This window comes from Zea mays, chromosome 8 (genome assembly GCF_902167145.1).
Source record: "Zea mays cultivar B73 chromosome 8, Zm-B73-REFERENCE-NAM-5.0, whole genome shotgun sequence".
NCBI lineage: Eukaryota > Viridiplantae > Streptophyta > Magnoliopsida > Poales > Poaceae > Zea > Zea mays.
The window spans coordinates 71,210,236-71,224,887 of record NC_050103.1 but is presented as its reverse complement, the minus strand read 5'-3'; positions in this window follow the sequence as shown (position 1 = coordinate 71,224,887).

Here is a 14,652-nt window from a genome sequence, read left to right as displayed (position 1 = left end):
TCGTTCCTAAGGGGATGCAGAGCTTGGCTCCAAAGTCGTTCCTAAGGGGATGTAGAGCTTGGCTCTAAAGTCGTTCCTAAGGGGATGCAGAGCTAAAATTCCACCTAAGTAAAAGGTGAAGAGACTCCAAAGTCATTCCTAAGGGAATGTAGAGTCTGGGTGTGTTTTTGTGTGGGTGATTATCTTCGACATAAACATCATATTGCATCATACCATCACATCATTTCGCATGGCATTACATCATACATCATATCGTATAAGCAACAAAACTGTGGAGAAGAAAAGATGTTTCTCCCAAAATATTTGATGGATTATGGAACAATGTGCTGAAGCACAAAGTATACCTTTGACAGATATAATTTTACACCCCAAGGAAATCTTTGTCGACAATGATATTATACAAAAGTTGTGGCATAAAAGGGGTGATTTTTCTTTGCAAAGCATGAAAAGTGAAAGGGAAATAGGGTCAAACCTTTTCCTATAAATGATTTTGGTGGTTGAATGCCCAAAACAAATATTGGACTAACTAGTTTGCTCTAGATTACATATTATACAGGTGCCAAAGGTTCAACACAAACCAATAAAAAGAACAAGTTAGGGTTCAAAAGAAAGGAGCAAAAAGAAACCGAAGAGAACCCTGGTCTAGCGCATCGGACTGTCCAGTGCCTAGGGCCGTACGACTTCAAACTTGTCACCTTCGGGTTTCAGAAGAGCCGCTCCGCTATAATTCATCGAATTGTCCGGTGTGCCACCGGACTGTCCGGTGCACCAAGCGGAGCAATGGCTAACAACGCAACGGTCGTCTACAAAAGTGTGAACAGTGCGTGAACAGTGCACGCAGAAGTCAGAGCAGGCATTAGAGACGCACCGGACAGTGAACAGTACCTGTCCGGTGCAGCACCGGACTGTCCGGTGCCACATGAAGTCAGCGCTCCAACGGTCATAATCTTCAGAACCCTAACGGTTACGTGACATGGCTGGCACACCTGACTGTCCGGTGCGCCCATCGAAAGACAGCCTCCCCAATGGCTATGTGGTGCTTGAGGGCTATAAATACCCCCCAACCACTACCACTCCAAGCATCCAAGTTTTTTAGACATCTCATTCAATACAAGAGCTAGTGCAATCAATTCAAGACACAATTCAAAAGAATCAAAGCCTCTCTGAGTCCCAAATTCATTCCAAACTCCTAGTGACTAGAGAGAGAGTTTTTGCTCGTGTTCTTTGAAGTTCTTGTTCTTGGATCACTTTCTTCTTCCTCATTCTTCTTCTCTAAGTGACTTGTAATCAAAGCAAGAGACACTAAGTTTGTAGTGGTCCTTGCGGGGTCTAAGTGACCCGTTTGATTAAGGAGAAAGCTCACTCGGTCTAGGTGACCGTTTGAGAGAGGGAAAGGGTTGAAAGAGACCCAGTCTTTGTGACCACCTCAACGGGGACTAGGTTCTTTGGAACCGAACCTCGGTAAAACAAATCACCGTGTCATCCACTTTATTTTCTTGGTTGATTTGTTTTCCCCTCTCTCCCAGACTTAATATTTATTCTAACGCTAACCCCGGCTTGAAGTGTGCTTAAAGTTTGTAAATTTCAGTTTCCGCCTATCCACCCCCCTCTAGGCAACTTTCAATTGTATCAAAGCCCGGTACTTCATTTAGAGTTTAACCACTCAAAGTGATGTCAGGAGGATCCGCTAAGAGGGAGATGGAAACAGGCACAAGCCACGGGAAGGCTCCATCAAGGGAGTCCGGTGCCAAAGGAAGGGAGGAATCACCTCCCCGCGTCAAGTCGCATCGGAGTGGCGACAAGAAGAAGAAGATGAAGAAAGTGGTCTACTACGAGACCGACTCTTCGTCGCCATCCACCTCCGGCTCCGACGCTCCGTCCATCATTTCTAAGCGCCATGAGTGTAAGAAGTTTAGTAAGATCCTCTTACGCTATCCCCGCATTTCCAAATGCACCCCTTTACTTTCCGTCCCATTAGGCAAACCACCGGTTTTTTATGGTGAAGATTATTGTATGTGGAGTGATAAAATGAGGCATCACCTAACCTCACTCCACGCAAGCATATGGGATATTGTTGAGTTTGGAGCACAGGTACCATCTGTGGGGGATAAAGGATATGATTCGGACGAGGTCGCCCAAATCTAGCACTTCAACTCCCAAGCCACTACTATACTCCTCGCCTCTCTAAGTCGAGAGGAGTATAATAAGGTGCAAGGGTTGAAGAGTGCCAAAGAGATGTGGGACATTGTAATATCCCAAAAAAATGTTGACCAAAAGTTAATCTTTGGTGCGTGGATTAGGTAAAGGGTTGTGGGCCATTGGATGCAAAGATAGAAGTCATCTGAGGCGTCGTTTCTTTCTCCCACAAAAACCCTAGGTGGCCACCCCTTTTTTCCCTTCACCCCCCCTCTTGGCCGCCACCCCCTTTCTCCCCCTAGGCTGGCCGCCCCCTCCCCCTATGGCAGCCATCCTCTATTGCTTCCTCCCCCAAGATCTCCCCCTACGCAGCAAGGATCGAGAAGAGGAGGAGCACATTGAATTGAAGAGGAAGAGAGGATCAAGGAGGTGTTCTTCCCCATCTCTTCTTGCATATTTTCTTGGGGAAACCCTAGGTGGCTACACTCCAGATCATGTCTAGTACATTTCTTCTTCTTCGATGAAGGCAAGTGAATGTAGCGGTGGTTGCTTCCGTTCTGACCTGTTATTTCTATTGCCTACACTCTAATATTCAGAAGTATTGGATTCTTTCATAATTGGACTCTATGGTGATGCTTTACTTGCTTGCATTATACTGATGCTCAATCATATATTGATGATGATTATGATTCGAGTATGATTCATGAGATTAATTCACACCCCTGAAGGTAAATGAAGTATTATTTGAGGTTGGTATTGTATCTGAAGGTAAATGAAGTATTATTTGAGGTTGGTATTGTATCTGAAGGTAAATGAAGTATTATTTGAGGTTGGTATTGTATCTGAAGGTAAATAAAGTATTATTTGAGGTTTGTATTGTATCTGAAGGAAGTGAAGGTTATAGATAAATGCAGCATGCCATATACATTGCATGACTCATTTGCATCTGAAGTTTTGTCGTGACCTATGGTCCGACCGTACCGGTACAATTTAGCATCGTACGTTGCCCGAGGAGGGGTACGATGCGGCTTCATACCCTTAGAGGTATGAAGGCAGAGGACATATGCATTGCATTCATATGCATTCATTGAAGTGATATTTGCAGATGATGTGGTTTTATACTCTCAGAGGTATGAAGATAGAGTACCTACACATTGCATTCCTATGCATACATTGAAGTGATATTTGCAGGTATTGTTGATGCGGGGAAGTGTTATAGAACCTATTGTGGTTGTTCGAGGAAATGAGATGATATTGGTTATATTGGGACTACTAAGTTCTATATCTACAAGTATTTCTAATCTTGATTGTGATTCTTTTAAAATGTTGATTAATTCAATTTGTGGTTTAAATATCTCGTCAGAACAATTAGCTTGCTGAGATGTTTCATCTCACTCTTGCATTACTCAATGCAGGTGCTTGTTGCTCATCAAGGGGAGTGGGAAGTAGCAGCACATCCACCTTCACTCTCATAATAATGCTGCCCAGACACAGTCATGATTTAATTAGAAACTTCTTGTCAAAGGATGTTTGTTTTTAACTAGTCGTGCGCACTGATTAATTCAGTTCATGTTGTTATGGTTGTCTTCCCATTGCTAGCAGATTATTAATGTCTTTTATGTTTTCTTATCATGATATCTATTTATACTTTGTTGCATCCCCGTTTATGCAATTTTCAAAGGAGATGATGTCGAAATTTTATATATGAATGTTAGATGTGTAGTTTAGTAGCATTCTGGGGTGTTTGTGGATCCCGGGGTGTTACAGACATGCTTAAGACCGCGCACAAGGGAGATGAGGTGACCAAGATCACTAAGTGGGAGACGATCGAGGGGGAGCTCGGTCGATTCGTCCTCAACCAAGGAGAGGAGCCACAAGCTATGTACAACCGGCTCAAGACCTTGGTGAATCAAGTGCGCAACCTCGGGAGCACAAAATGGGATGACCATGAAATGGTCAAGGTTATTCTTAGATCACTCGTATTTCGTAATCCTACTCAAGTTCAATTAATACATGGTGATCCTAGATATAAGCTAATGTCTCCCGAGGAAGTGATAGGAAAGTTTGTGAGCTTTGAGTTGATGATCAAAGGCTCCAAACAAATCGTTGAGCAAGGCAACACCTCCACACCCGAGGTGCAACCCGTCGCATTCAAAGCGACGGAGGAGAAGAAAGAAGAGTCTACATCAAGTAGGCTCCCCATCGACACCTCCAAGCTCGACAACAAAGAGATGGCGCTCATCATCAAAAGCTTTCGCCAAATCCTCAGGCAAAGGAGGAGGAAGGACTACAAACCCCGCTCCAAAAGGGTGTGCTACAAGTGTGGTAAGCCCGGTCATTTTATCGCTAAATGCCCTATGTCTAGTGATAGTGACAGGGACAACGACAAGAAGGGAAAGAGGAAGGAGAAGAAGTACTACAAGAAGAAGGGCGGCGATGCCCATGTGTGTCAGGAATGGGACTCCGATGAGAGCTCCACCGACTCCTCCTTCGATGAGGATGCCGCCAACATCGCGGTCAACAAGGGCCTCCTCTTCCCCAACGTCGGCCACAAATGCTTCATGGCAAAGGACGACAAGAAAAAGAAGGTACAAGCTAGAACCACCCTCAAGTATACTACATCCAGTAATGAGGGTAGTTCTAGTGATGATGAAGATAACTTGCTTAGTCTTTTTGCCAACCTCAACATGCAACAAAAAGAAAAATTAAATGAATTAAGAAAATAAAAAGCATGTTAAGGTAAAGAATGCTTATGCTCAGGAGATAGAAAAATGTGAAAACTTGACTAAAGAGCTTAGCATTTGCCATGACACTATGTCCAACCTTAGAACCAAGAATGTTAGTTTAACTCCTAAGGTTGAAAAATCAAATGTTTGTATGATTCAGTTGTCAATCTTAAAAATAAAAATGCTAGTTTGATTGCTAAGATTGATAAATTGAATGAATCAATTTCTAGCCTTAGGGATGAAAATGCTAGATTAATTTCTAAGGCTAAAGATTTAAATGTTTGCAATGATGCTGTTTCCAATCTTAGAAATGAGAATGCTATTTTACTTGCTAAGATTGAAGAATTAAATGCTTGCAAACCATCTACATCTACTGTTGATCATGTCTCTATTTGTACTAGATGTAGAGATGTAAATGTTGAAGCTATCCATGATCACCTTGCTTTAATTAAACAACAAAATGATCACATAGCTCAACTAACTACTAAAATTAATGAGCATGAAATTGATAATGAAAAATTTAAATTTGCTAGAAGCATGCTCTATAGTGGGAGATGCCCTGGCATCAAGGATGGCATTGGTTTCCAACAGGGAAGCAATGTCAAACTTAATGCCCCCAAAAGATTGTCTAATTTTGTTAAGGGCAAGGCTCCCATGGTTCAGGATAACAAGGGTTACATTTTATATCCTACTGGTTATCCTGAGCACAAGATTAGGAGAATTCATGCTAGGAAGTCTCATTTTGTTTCCCATCATGCTTTTATGTACAAGAATGAGGCATCTAACTCTAGGCATTCTACCCATGTTAAAATGCCTAAAAAGAAAACTCCTACTGCATCACATGGGCCTAATGTTTCATTTAAAACTTTTGATGCTTCATATGTTCTTACTAACAAATCAGGCAAAGTAGTTGCCAAATATGTTAGGGGCAAACACAAGGGCTCCAAGACTTGTGTTTGGGTACCCAAGGTGCTTGTTTCTAATGTGAAAGGACCCAAGACCATTTGGGTACCTAAGAATAAGGCCTAAATTGTTTTGCAGGTTTATGCATCCGGGGGCTCAAGTTGGATTATTGATAGCGGATGCACAAACCACATGACAGGGGAGAAAAGGATGTTTTCCTCCTATGAGAAAAACGAAGATCCCCAAAGAGCTATCACATTCGGGGATGGAAATCAAGGTTTGGTCAAAGGACTTGGTAAAATTGCTATATCACCTGACCATTCCATTTCCAATGTTTTTCTTGTAGATTCTTTAGATTACAATTTACTTTCAGTTTCTCAATTATGCAAAATGGGTTCCAACTGTCTTTTTAGTGATACTGGTGTTACTGTCTTTAGAAGAAGTGATGATTCAGTAGCATTTATGGGAGTGTTAGAGGGTCAACTATACTTAGTTGATTTTAATAGAACTGAACTTGACACTTGCTTAATTGCTAAGACTAATATGGGTTGGCTCTGGCATCGCCGACTAGCCCATGTTGGGATGAAAAATCTTCACAAGCTTCTAAAGAGAGAGCACATTTTGGGACTAACAAATGTTCATTTTGAGAAAGACACCGCCTGCTACTCCATCAACTGGCTCTACCTTCACAGAATCCTCAAGAAGACATCTTATGAACTCCTAACTGGTAAAAAGCCCAATGTTTCATATTTTAGAGTCTTTGGTAGCAAATGTTTTATTCTTATTAAAAGAGGTAGAAAATCTAAATTTGCTCCTAAGGCTGTAGAAGGCTTTTTACTTGGTTATGACTCAAACACAAGGGCATATAGAGTCTTCAACAAATCCACTAGATTAGTTGAGGTTTCTTGTGACATTGTGTTTGATGAGACTAATGGCTCCCAAGTGGAGCAAGTTAATCTTGATGAACTAGATGATGAAGAGGCTCCATGCATCGCACTAAGGAACATGTCCATTGGGTATGTGTGTCCTAAAGAATCCGAAGAGCCTCCACAAGCACAAGATCAACCATTATCTTCCAATCAAGCATCTCTACCAACTCAAGATGAGGATCAGGCTCAAGACAATGAAGATGAAGACCAAGAAGATGAGCCACCTCAAGAGGAGGACAATGATCAAGGGGGAGATGACAATGATAAAGACAAGGAAGATGAGCAAGAAGTTCAGGGTCAAAAACCGCCACACCCAAGAGTCCACCAAGCGATTCAAAGAGATCACCCTGTGAACTCCATCCTCTGTGATATTCATAAGGGGGTAACCACTCAATCTTGAGTCGCTCATTTTTGTGAACATTACTCTTTTGTGTCCTCTATTGAGCCATACAGGGTGGAGGATGCGCTAAAAGGCTTGGATTGGGTATTGGCAATGCAAGAGGAGCTCAACAACTTCACGAGCAATGAGGTATGGCATTTAGTTCTACATCCTAATCAAAATTTTTAGGTACCAAGTGGTATTCCACAATAAGCATGATGAGCATGGTGTGGTGACAAGGAACAAAGCCCGACTTATGGCCAAGGGTTATTCACAAGTCAAAGGTTTGGATTTCGGTGAAACCTATGCACCCGTAGCTAGGCTTGAGTCAATTCATATATTACTTGCCTATGCTACTTACCATGGCTTTAAGCTTTATCAAATGGACGTAAAAAGTGCCTTCCTCAATGGACCAATCAAGGAAGAGGTCTACGTTGAGCAACATCCCGGCTTTGAAGATAGTGAGTACCCTAACCATGTTTATAAACTCTCAAATGTGCTTTATGGGCTTAAGCAAGCCCCAAGAGCATGGTATGAATGCCTAAGAGATTTTCTTATCACTAATGGCTTCAAAGTCAGTAAAGCCGATCCTACTCTCTTTACTAAAACAATTGCAAAGGATTTGTTTGTATGCCAAATTTATGTTGATGATATCATATTTGGGTCTACTAACAAATCTACTTGTGAAGAGTTTAGTAGGATCATGATCCAAAAATTCGAGATGTCTATGATGGGGGAGTTGAAGTATTTTCTAGGATTTCAAGTCAAGCAACTCCAAGAGGGCTCCTTCATTAGCCAAACAAAATATATTCAAGACATACCTAACAAATTTGGAATGAAGGATGCCAAGCCCATCAAGACACCCATGGGAACTAATGGGCATCTCGACCTCGACACGAGAGGTAAATATGTAGATCAAAAGGTATATCAGTTGATGATAGGATCTTTACTCTATTTATGTGCATCTCGACCGGATATTATGCTTTCCGTATGCATATGTGAAGATTCCAAGCCGATCCTAAGGAAGTTCACCTTAGGGCCATGAAAAGAATCATGAGATATTTAGTTTATACTCCTAAGTTTGGTCTTTGGTACCCCAAGGGATCCACCTTTGATTTAATAGGTTATTCAGATGCCGATTGGGCAGGGTGTAAAATTGATAGGAAGAGCACATCAGGGACTTGTCAGTTTCTGGGGAGATCCCTGGTGTCTTAGGCTTCAAAGAAACAAAACCCAGTGGCTCTTTCCACCGCCGAAGCCGAGTATTTTGCTGCAGGTCATTGTTGTGCGCAATTACTTTGGATGAGGCAAACCCTCAGGGACTATGGCTACAAGTTGAGCAAAGTCCCTCTTCTATGTGACAATGAGAGTGCTATCCGCATCGCGGAGAATCTCGTTGAACACAGCCGCACTAAGCACATAGACATTCGACATCACTTTTTGAGGGATCACCAACAAAGGGGGGATATCGAGATAGCCTATATTAACACCAAAGAACAATTAGACGATATCTTTACCAAACCATTAGATGAGAAAACCTTTACCAAACTTAGGAATGAGCTAAACATTCTTGATTCTTGGAATTTTGATTGAAACATTGCACACATAGCTCATCTATATATCTTTGATCATATCTCTTTTATGTCTATGACTAATATGTTTTCAAGTGTATTTCTATGCTAAGTCGTAGATTGAAAGGGAAATGGAGTCTTCGGCGAAGACAAAGCTTCCACTCCACTCTATCGGTATCACTTACCCTTTGCCATCACTCCACATCACTCTCCTCTTTGGTATAATATTCACTCTTATTTATGTGTACCATTCGGGGAGAAATAAACAGGGCTCAGAAAGTCTCAGTTTTTTGGCGATTCATGCCAAAGGGGGAGAAAGTATTAGCACAAAGCAAAAGGACCGCACCACCACCCAAACCACCCAAATTTCACAATTTTCAAAATAAAGTTTTCAATTGGTATCCTGTTAATATATTTCAAAATTGGTATCTAAAAGTATTTGGTCTAACTTGGTATTTACAAAAAATTGGTAAAACCCTCTTGAACACTAAGAGGAGATCTTTATCCAGGGAGAGTTTTGTTTAAGTCAAAGGAAAAGCATTTGAAACAAGGGGGAGAAATTTCAAATCTTAAAAATGCTTCTCAAAATCTTATTCATATACCTTTGACTATTTGCAAAAAGACTTTGAAAAGATTTTCCAAAAGAATTTGCAAAAATAAAATAAGTGGTGCAAGCGTGGTCCAAAATGTTAAATAAAAGAAAACCAATCCATGCATATCTAATGAAAATATAAATTGGTTCAATTCTAAGCAACCTATGCACTTACCTTATGCAAACTAGTTCAATTCTGCATTTATATATTTGCTTTGGTTTGTGTTGGCATCAATCACCAAAAAGGGGGAGATTGAAAGGGAAATAGGGTCAAACCTTTTCCTATAAATGATTTTGGTGGTTGAATGCCCAACACAAATATTGGACTAACTAATTTGCTCTAGATTACAAATTCTACAGGTGCCAAAGGTTCCACACAAACCAATAAAAAGAACAAGTTAGGGTTCAAAAGAAAGGAGCAAAAATAAACCGAAGAGAACCTTGGTCCAGTGTGCCATCGGACAGTGTCCGGTGCCCAGGGCCGTACGACTTCAAACTTGCCACCTTCGGGTTTCAGAAGAGTCGCTCCGCTATAATTCACCGGACTGTCCAGTGTGCCACCGGACTGTCCGGTGCACCAAGCGGAGCAACGGCTAACAGCTCAACGGTTGTCTGCAAAAGTGTGAACAGTGAGCGCAGAAGTCAGAGCAGGCGTCAGAGACGCACCGAACAGTGAACAGTACCTGTCCGGTGCAGCACTGGACTGTCCGGTGCGACATGAAGTTAGCGCTCCAACGGTCAGAATCTTTAGAACCCTAATGGTTGGGTGACGTGGCTGGCGCATAGGACTGTCCTGTGCGCCCATCGACATACAGCCTCCCCAACGGCTATGTGGTGGTTGAGGGCTATAAATACCCCCCAACCACCACCACTCCAAGCATCCAAGTTTTTCAAACATCTCATTCAATACAAGAGCTAGTGCAATCAATACAAGACACAATTCAAGAGAATCAAAGCCTCTCCAAGTCCCAAATTCAATCCAAACTCCTAGTGACTAGAGAGAGAGAGAGAGTTTTTGCTCGTGTTCTTTGAAGCTCTTGTTCTTGGATCGCTTTTTTCTTTCTCATTCTTGTTCTCTAAGTGACTTGTAATCAAAGCAAGAGACACTAAGTTTGTAGTGGTCCTTGCGGGGTCTAAGTGACCCGTTTGATTAAGGAGAAAGCTCACTCGGTCTAGGTGACCGTTTGAGAGAGGGAAAGGGTTGAAAGAGACCCAGTCTTTGTGACCACCTCAACAAGGCTAGGTTCTTTGGAACCGAACCTCGGTAAAACAAATCATCGTGTCATCCGCTTTATTTTCTTGGTTGATTTGTTTTCCCCTCTCTCCCGGACTTAATATTTATTCTAACGCTAACCCTGGCTTGAAGTGTGCTTAAAGTTTGTAAATTTCAGTTTCCGCCTATCCACCCCCCTCTAGGCAACTTTCAAAAAGAAGGGAAGGCATTTTTTCGTCGAAGGCTAAAAATGGCATCTACACAAATTTCATGCATCACAAAGAAATATATTACATTAATATACATATAAAATACTTGATGTTTGACTCATACACAAATATTACATTTCCTAGTAAAACAAGAATCTAGTCTTCCTTCAAAATTCTTTTAGCAGCTTCATGTAAAAGTTTGTCGACGACTTCGTCGACAATTTCGTTAGCAATTTGCATAACATCTAAAGCTTCTTTCACAACTGGATCAACTTTGGGGTTGTATGGCTCCGGTGGGGGAGAGAGACCGACTGTAATAAATATATGATGCTGAGTTATGAAGGTAAAAACAAACAATAAGGCAAAATGTTTCAAATAAAAGTACCTATAATCATGGCGCGTTCGACAGCTTCTTCAGCTTGTTTAGCTTCCTCACGGGTGTCGTGAGATTCTTTCTCATTCTTTTTAATGGCTTTGTCAGCCATATCACGTTCGCCCTTCATCTACACATCGGAGTAGAATTTGTCACCCAGGGTAGAAGCTTCAACTGAAGGGTCCTTAGTGTTGTCAGCAGAGAGAATGGATTCTGGCTGGGCCGCGGCCTTGACATGTTCACACCCAACCTTTTCTAAGATTGTCGTAATCCCTCGGGCACCGAAAAAAGCACAAAAGTCTCCATGATCGCTAAGGATCTCATCAAAAGCTTCGACTTCTTCACCTATCCATTGGATAACCCCTTCGTGATCGCCGCGAATAAATTTTTGTTCTGAGGAATACGCCCCCACCTTCGCAAAGCTATATTTTAGCTTCTTTGCGCAGTCCAAGGATTTTTCATAACACCTTTCCCTAGAATCACGAAGCTCTTCAACATTCTTTTCTAGCCTTGAACTTGTCCATTCACTTATATCTTGCTTTGCCTTCGCAACTTAAAATTTTTCATTCATTTCGGCAAGTTTTTTCTTTAGATCGTCAACTTCGGCTTTGTGAGTTTCGGCTTGTGCATTAAGCCCGGCTTCACTGATTTTCAGTCTATCTACTAAGGAGAGCAGAATCTTATCTTTTTCAAGGGCTTCATTCCTCAGTGTGATGACCTGTGACCGAAGGTTCCCAAGTGCAATTTGGCAGCTTTCGTCATCGGCCACTTTTGAGCCCTTAAAGCTTTACTAAGAATTAAACCCTAATAGCAAAAATATATGTGTGAGAACATAAAAACAGTAATAAAACCAATAAACATAACTTATTTTATGAGCAAAAGCGTAATACCTTCAAGCTATTATAAGCAAGGCTATCTGCAAGTTCATCCTTCGACATTGCAGATAAGACAAGCTCTAGCTTCGGGAATCCTATATTCTTTGCCATTTCTCGACAAACAGATATCTCCTTGTTGTCTAGTAGGCAATATAGAAAGTCATCTTCGTAAGTGTCGTTGTATACCAAGTGTGATAGAACCTCCCAAGTCATTAGGCCCGCCTACAGTTGTCCTTGTCCAATGGACCTTAGACAACCATGTAGATGCACATAATCACTCAACAAGTTCGGTATCTGTATTCTTTTCCTCGCCCAAGAGCGTTTCACCCGTCACGCAGATATTACAACACATCGGAGGAACGAATAAGCGGAAGCGAATTACAATAACTTAATTTACATTCATGAAAATATAGAAAGAGTATTACATCACCAGGTCATAAGAGAGCATAATTATTATTATTACAATCCTGGGAGGCAAAAACCCCTCCCGCATAAATGTATTTTTTTTAAAAGGGAGGCCAACATCCCTCCTGCAACCATGTCACTGTTGAGGTTCGTCCTTTGGCACCACGTCCTTGGGCACCACCTTAGTGCAAAAACAGCAAAAGTCTGCTGTTTCCTCACCTACAACAACATGGGTTCGAAAACCCTGAGTACAGAGTGTACTTTTGCAAGTCTTACCCATCAAAATAAAAGACTCTCAAGGATATGCTGGCTTAAGAGAGTCAAGGTAAGGTTTAATCGAGAATCAAGGCTCTGTTTTGCAAAAATGCTTACTAATAGTGGATCCTTAAAAATCCAGTTTTATTAGCAAGTTAATTCATTACCTATTACTAGAGTTCTTTCTACCCTAGTTCAAGCACTTGGCCTATACTAGCCATCCTTTTATCACCCCTTTTCATTCATCGGAATGCTACGTGTAGGGCAGTGACCAAGTCTTCATGTCTGAGAAGTAACGGCGATCCGAATCGATTAATACCCAGCTGGGGATCTCCAATCACACGACATATGTAGCACTTAACCCTTGCATATGTCAACTCGCCACCAGGTTTCTTAAGACCGGACCGGGTTCACGCCAACCAAGAGCACAGATACACCACTATCCAGCCTCTTTCCACGGAGGGTACATGCTACTCTCGCCATCTCTCCACTCCCATTGCGTGTTGGCCTTTCTGGTATTAGTCTGCCCGAGGCAAAGCTTACCCATGATGAGGCATGTGACCAGTTAAAGGGTCCTCGATCAGCAAGCCTACATCGAGACGGTCCTTAATCGAGTCAGACGGAGACACTACACCGAGACTCTCTTCTCAAGCAAGTCACCTGTCCGGTCTCAGCTTTATCATTTTAAAAACCCACAGTCTGGTACCTGGCAGAGGTACATCTTTTCCGATGTTGAACCCATCATGGCCATGATGGATCCACCATCGAGTTTTATTTTGAAAACATCCCATCCACTATGAAGCATCATCTTTTGTTTTAAAACAAAACATTTGTTTTTCTAAAGCAGGACTAAGCATCAGAAAAACCTTTTTAATAAAACAGGTAATCAAGGAATGGTAAATAGTTTCAAGGAAGGAAATGCAGCAATTGGTTCAACACCCAACTCCTATCACCTAAGGCCTTGTTTGTTTGTGTCGGATTGCACCCAAAATCGTTCCAATTAATCAAAGTTTATATAAATTAGAGAAGCAATCCGGTTAGGAATCGTTCCGACCCACCAATCTGGCACAAACGAACAAGACCTAATGCATCATTCAAACGATAATGAGTTTAAAACAGCAAGGAGGTGGCAAATGCACCGGGGCTTGCCTTGTGTTGTAGGAGAGTCGGGCTCTGTTCCACAGATGTCAACGTAAAAACAGTTCCCGGCAGGTGGATTTTCTATTGACGGAGTAGGCTCTTCCTCTTCAACAGTCACTTCTTCTTCGTTTTCTATATATAGCCATTTATAACCATGAATGCTCATGTAATGCTTATGAAAATGCAATAATAGAAAAGATGTATCAAGTTGTATCTTGAATACAACTTTCCTTCACGGTGCACTAGGATAACATGGTTTTTCTAGGTTAGTACTTTAGTAGGGTTAGACATTTTACCCTAAAGAGCTAGGGTTTTAGGTTTTGGAATCAAACAATGTCCAAAACAAGTCAAACTTCACTCATAGGATCTAAATATCATATTAAGCTTATACAAAAATTTTGGTGATTTTTGGAGTCATTAAATAATTCCTAAAATTCTAGAGGTATAGGTTTAATCTCTTTTAAATACTGATTAATTCCTTGTTCGGACTAAAAATCCTAGAACTATTTTTATTAAAGTTTGACTTGTTTTGGACATTGTTTGATTCCAAAACCTAAAACCCTAGCTCTTTAGGGTAAAAATATCATATTAAGCTTATCCAAAAATTTTGGTGATTTTTGGAGTCATTAAATAATTCCTAAAATTCTAGAGGTATAGGTTTAAGCTCTTTTAAATACTGATTAATTCCATATTTGGACTAAACATCCTAGAACTATTTTTATTAAATACTAGAGAAATCTAGGAGTCCAACAAAATTAGTCTCATATTTTTATCATTTTTCTATAATTTTTTATGAATTTCCTAAGTCTAGCAGAAAAAGAAAAAGAGAAAGCATAAACAGTAATGGGCTGAAACTAGCCCAAGTCGGCCCACACACAGGTGAAAGCGTGCCCGCGCGCGCCCGCTGTGTCAGATTTGCACAGAAGACCCTGACGATTTGAAAACC